General features: G+C 38.9%; 1 long non-coding RNA gene across 1 annotated transcript; it reads left to right on the plus strand.

Annotated features, from left to right (window-relative positions):
- Positions 1-1,981: 1,981 nt before the first annotated feature.
- Positions 1,982-2,976, plus strand: LOC126278322 (uncharacterized). Its single transcript, XR_007550690.1, has 3 exons — positions 1,982-2,310; positions 2,469-2,579; positions 2,758-2,976. It is a non-coding gene; the product is annotated as an uncharacterized LOC126278322 (long non-coding RNA).
- The last annotated feature ends 3,282 nt before the right edge of the window (positions 2,977-6,258 follow it).

The raw sequence follows: 6,258 nt of genomic DNA on the forward strand, positions 1-6,258 counted from the left end.
ATTGCGTGCTAGTGTTTGCATTGGATTTGCAGCCCTTCAACATTGTCAGTGGCACAGGTTCCCATCAGTTTTTCCGAAGAATTAATCAGCTTTGTTACCAAATAAGGCACAGTGATTGCATAAGAAAGGTCACATTCTCCGAAAACACAAGCCAATCTATTCAAGAGTCATTGAAGTGAGATATGAGATCATGTATATAGAAAAGGAAGCCACAGACTAAAATGATCATGTTGTGATAAGCAATCTTAGGACAATCATCACCAGATTCCTTATCACACTATCACAACTAATACTGTAAATCACGAGAACATGTAGGAGCTAGGAAACAAAGTACTTCTCCTAATCAAATTTGCTGTTTCTACAAAAACACAGTGAACATATGCACATGTAATTACCCAAGAAAAATTGCTGCTAAATATAATTAGTCTGGATTTGAGCAATTTTTTTTTTTAATTTCTTTATTTTTGTCTAAGTCCCACTGAACTCAGGTTAATGTTGACTACTTTCAAACACCTCTGTTAATTATCAAACCATTACTTGCGTGGTACTGAAATGATTTCATTAATCACATTTGTACATCCTGGGCTATTCAACTCCGAACTTTCTGTGTCCTTAACATAAGTGCCTATTGTACAATGAGTCATTGTTAGTGGAATGACGATTCAGTATATAACTGACCCTTACATTATACAGAACAATGTTCAAGGTTGAACAGTTGTGAATAGCTCAATATGTACAAAATTCATCAAATGAGTAGAAGGAGTTACCATTAAGAAATTCTTTTAATTTCCTTTTAAATACTATATGGCTATCTGTCAGACTTTTGATGCTATTAGGTAAGTGACCAAAGACTTAAGTGGCAGCATAATTTACCCCCTTCCGAGCCAAAGTTAGATTTAACCTTGAGTAGTGAAGATGATCCTTTCTCCTAGTGTTGTAGCCATGTACACTGCTATTACTTTTGAATTCGTTCAGATTGTTAATAACACATTTCATAAGTGTATGGCTACAGTGAGGATCTCCAGCTCTTTAAATAAGTGTCTGCAGGATGATCTCGGATGAGCTCCAGAAATTATTCTGATTAGACGCTTTTGTGCAATGGGCAGTCTTTTACTCAATGGTGAGTTACCCCAGAACATGATGCCATACGAAAGCAGATAAAGAAAATAAGCGTGGTAAGCTAATTTACTCAGATGTATATCGCCAAAATTTGCAATGACCCTAACAGCATAAGTAGCTGAACTCAAACGTTTCAGCATATCCTCAGTGTTGTTGTTGTTTTTTTTCCCTCAACAACGCATACACCTAGAAATTTTGAATATTCGACCTACTGATCGAAGTCTATATTTATTAATGGTGTCATTCCATTTACCAATCTCGTGTAGCGTGCCGAAACAACGAACACCTTATCTTTCCGTACGAGCTCTGATTTCCCGTATTTCATCGTGGTGATCGTTTCTCCCTGTGTAGGTCGGTGTCAACAAATTATTTTCGCATTCAGAGGAGAATAAAGAGCTAGTTGTGTTTCACAAGGTCGATGTGAAACGCATGTAGACTGTGTCAATAGACACTTCTCTTCGCGGTAATTCATAATGTTTGAACAAAATATATGTTCCAGAATCCTGCAGCATATCGACGTTAACGATATGGGCCTGTAATTTAGTGGTTTACTCCTACTACTGTGCAACTTTCCAGTCTTTGGGTACGGATATTTCGGCGAGCGAACGGTTGGGTAAGTATGGAGCTAAAGCATCATCATAGTCCGAAAGAAACAAAATTAGTATACAGTCTGGACCAGAAGACTTGCTTTTATTAAGTAATTTAAGTTCCTTCACTACTCCGAGGATATTTACTTCTACGTTACTCATGTTGGCAGCAGCTTTTGATTCGAATTCCCGAATATTTACTTTGTCTTCTTTTAGGCCAAGGAGGTCTATAAACTACATAGAGTGGGTATCTGTGAGTTAACAACGCTCCCAGCGGCAGCAAAAAGCAACACTGGCCGCCATTTTTTTGAAACGTCTACATGTCAGTATATTTACTAGTGATGGACGTAACTGCGATTTTCCGATATCAGTGATTTCTGTGAAAGCTACTTTTCAGTATCTGTTATTCTTAACTGTGATTAGTCGCAGTTAAGAGTCGCAGTTAAGGAACGTAGGTCGTGTATCCCTCCGCCACTGCTATTTCTGGTACTTCCGCAATTTCTGTGACTTCTGCTACTTCTGCGACTTCTGTGACTCCTGCTACTTCTGCGACTTACCACCGTATGCCCACACAGAAAATTGCATCTCAACAAACCTGTCATTGGTAAGTAAGTTTTACGTTTGTTCTTCCGTTGGCTTTAATTATGTATTAAAGAAACAACTGTGAAAATATTAATAGTGTAATTAATATGTAAGTAGCCATACAGTAGCGTAATAGTTCGTGTTTAGAAAATGAATTCTAACATATTGTTATGTTCACAGGTACCCGAACTACATTCCAGTCACTCAGTAAATTGATAACTCAAAATATCATTGTCACCAGATCTGGAGAAATTGCCACTGCGTCTTTAGACCGTTTTCGTCAGACGAGAGGTAAGTTTCTAAGTGTTTCGATGGACTTAATTACTTCAGTGAGATCGTTCTTGCAAATGTGAAATATACCCCATTGAGTGGCTTTCATTACAGCAAATATTAGCAATCTGCTCTGTCAATTATATTTCTTGTAATCAGTGACAGCAAAAATTGTTTAATAATCCTTGTGATTTTGCAGACACAGTTCTGTCTCTTGATTACTGACTGCTGTACGTATTTATCCACATCAAAGCTGTTGAGAGAGACTCGTGAAGATTCAAGACAGCTCTTAAAGGATTTGCAGTTTAAAATTGACATAATTGTGAAATAAGTGTGCAGATGAGTGATTAAACTGTGTTTTATTGAAGTTGTTATGCAATTTTAAAGGAATAATAAATGTTAAATACAGTGAGTGAATAACGAAAATCTCATTTTCCACATGTTTAAGATGTTCTATACCCGTAATTTTCCGCCACTTATTTACTGGTAAACACTAGTTGGAGAGTGACATGCCGCCGTCGCCCCCCCCCCCCTCCCCTTCTCCACAATCTTGGTGTGACACTGACCTGTAACATGCATTTTGAGGCTGTTGATATGAAGATGGGAAGTACAGATCTTCCAGTTAAATCAGTAATAGCTTAAGTGCAGTACTTGAAAGTAACACAGGAAAAGCTTACTTGTGTAGGCGGTAGTAGTGTCGGCAAAAAGTTCGTGTGTGTGAAGTTGCCATGTAGAACAAAAGGTGTAAAATTTTTATCCTGAGTCTTGAACTGTGTTGGAATAAAAGTGAGGCATTCATATGACTCAATAATGCTGTTTTCATTTCGCTACACTTATACAAATGTCTGAGTTCTGCTGTGTTAACATTGGAAAGTCCTGTAGGCATGTGGAGTATTAACCAAAACTGTCATATTGGAAGCGAATCACATTTGTTACGTTACTTCATATTTTCAGGAGAAAAAGGCAATGTTGCTTCTTATTAATATAATACATTCAGAGTCATAGCTGTGTTTGACCAACCATAACTGATGCTGAATGTGCATGTCGTCATACAATGTGAAGGGCTTATTTCAATAGTGGCACAAGTCCATTTCCTCCACTTTTCTGTCTATAATGCTTATGAAATTAATGATCCAAACAAACATTAATAAAGGTTCATTTCTAGCAAGAAGCCATATGCTTGAATATTTCTGGTATCTCAACTGCAGATTTTTCAGCGCTCATTTAACTTTGACTCCGTATCACAAAATGAACAGAAATGGACTTGTACCACTAATGAAGTAAGTCATTCATATGCACACACAGCACACCGATCTCGTGAGGCACAAGGCTCTCATGACGAAGTACGTACGTCGTTCAACAGATGGCACTAGGAAAAGAATGTTAACTGCGCGTTTTAGTTGCTACTTGCGACTCTTAGTTGCGACTTGTCACGGAAATCGCAGTTAGACTACATAGCGTGTCGCAGAGATGAGCGTAGTACGACCTTTGGCCAACAGATGGCACTGTTAACTGCGCTTTTTAGTTGCTACTTGCGACTTCTAGCCGCGACTTGTTGTTGTTGTTGTTGTTGTTGTTGTTGTTGTCGTTGTCTTCAGTCCTAAGACTGGTTTGATGCAGCTCTCCATGCTACTCTATCCAGTGCAAGCCTCTTCATCTCCCAGTACCCACTGCAACCTACATCCTTCTGAATCTGCGTAGTGTAGTCATCTCTTGGTCTCCCTCTACGATTTTTACCCTCCACTCTGCCCTCCAATACTAAATTGGTGATACCTTGATGCCTCAGAACATGTGCTACCAACCGACCCCTTCTTCTGGTCAAGTTGTGCCACAAACTTCTCTTCTCCCCAATCCTATTCAATACTTCCTCATTAGTTATGTGATCTACCCATATAATCTTCAGCATTATTCTGTACCACCACATTTCGAAAGCTTCTATTCTCTTCTTGTCCAAACTAGTTATCGTCCATGTTTCACTTCCATACATGGCTAAGCTCCATACAAATACTTTCAGAAACGACTTCCTGATACATAAATGTATATTCGATGTTAACAAATTTCTCTTCTTCAGAAACACTTTCCTTGCCATTGCCAGTCTACATTTTATATCCTCTCTACTTCGACCATCATCAGTTATTTTGCTCCCCAAATAGCAAAACTCCTTTACTACTTTAAGTGTCTCATTTCCTAATCTAATTCCGTCACCATCACCCGACTTAATTCGACTACATTCCATTATCCTCGTTTTGCTTTTGTTGATGTTCATCTTATATCCTCCTTTCAAGACACTATCCATTCCGTTCAACTGCTCTTCCAAGTCCTTTGCTGTCTCTGATAGAATTACAATGTCATCGGTGAACCTCAAAGTTTTTATTTCTTCTCCATGGATTTTAATACCTACTCCGAAATTTTCATTTGTTTCCTTCACTGCTTGCTCAATATACAGATTGAATAACATCGGGGGCAGGCTACAATCCTGTCTCACTCCCTTCCAAACCACTGCTTCCCTTTCATGCCCCTCGACTCTTATGACTGCCATCTGGTTTCTGTACAAATTGTAAATAGCCTTTCGCTCCCTGTATTTTACCCCTGCCACCTTCAGAATTTGAAAGAGAGTATTCCAATCAACTTTGTCAAAAGCTTTCTCTAAGTCTACAAATTCTAGAAACGTAGGTTAGCCCTTCCTTAATCTAGCTTCTAAGATAAGTCGTAGGGTCAGTATTGCCTCACATGTTCCAACATTTCTACGGAATCCAAACTGATCTTCCCCGAGGTCGGATTCTACTAGTTTTTCCATTCGTCTGTAAAGAATTCACGTTAGTATTTTGCAGCTGTGACTTATTAAACTAACAGTTTGGTAATTTTCACATCTGTCAACACCTGCTTACTTTGGGATTGGAATTATTATATTCTTCTTGAAGTCTGAGGATATTTCACCTGTCTCATACATCTTGCTCACCAGATGGTAGAGTTTTGTCAGGACTGGCTCTCCCAAGGCCGTCAGTAGTTCCAATGGAATGTTGTCTACTCTTGGGGCCTTGTTTCGTCTCAGGTATTTCAGTGCTGTGTCAAACTCTTCACGCAGTAGCGTATCTCCCATTTCATCTTCATCTACATCATCTTCCATTTCCATAATATTGTCCTCAAGTACATCGCCCTTGTATAGACCCTCTATATACTCCTTCCACCTTTCTGCTTTCCCTTCTTTGCTTAGAACTGGGTTTCCATCTGAGCTCTTGATTTTCGTACAAGTGGTTCTCTTATCTCCAAAGGTCTCTTTAATTTTCCTGTAGGCAGTATCTATCTTACCCCTAGTGAGATAAGCCTCTACATCCTTACATTTATCCTCTAGCCATCCCTCTTAGCCATTTTGCACTTCCTGTCGACCTCTTTTTTCGATGTCTGTATTCCTTTTTGCCTGCTTCATTTACTGCATTTTTATATTTTCTCCTTTCATCAATTAAATTCCATATTTCTTCTATTACCCAAGGATTTCTACTAGTCCTCGTCTTTTTACCTACTTGATCCTCTGCTGCCTTCACTACTTCATCCCTCGAAGCTACCCATTCTTCTTCTACTGTATTTCTTTCCCAAATTCCTGTCAACTGTTCCCTTATGCTCTCCTTGAAACTCTGTACAACCTCTGGTTCTTTCAGTTTATCCAGGTCCCATCTCCTTAAATTTCCTCTTTTTGCAGTTT

The sequence above is a fragment of the Schistocerca gregaria genome, chromosome 1 (genome assembly GCF_023897955.1).
Source record: "Schistocerca gregaria isolate iqSchGreg1 chromosome 1, iqSchGreg1.2, whole genome shotgun sequence".
In the NCBI taxonomy this organism is placed as follows: domain Eukaryota; kingdom Metazoa; phylum Arthropoda; class Insecta; order Orthoptera; family Acrididae; genus Schistocerca; species Schistocerca gregaria.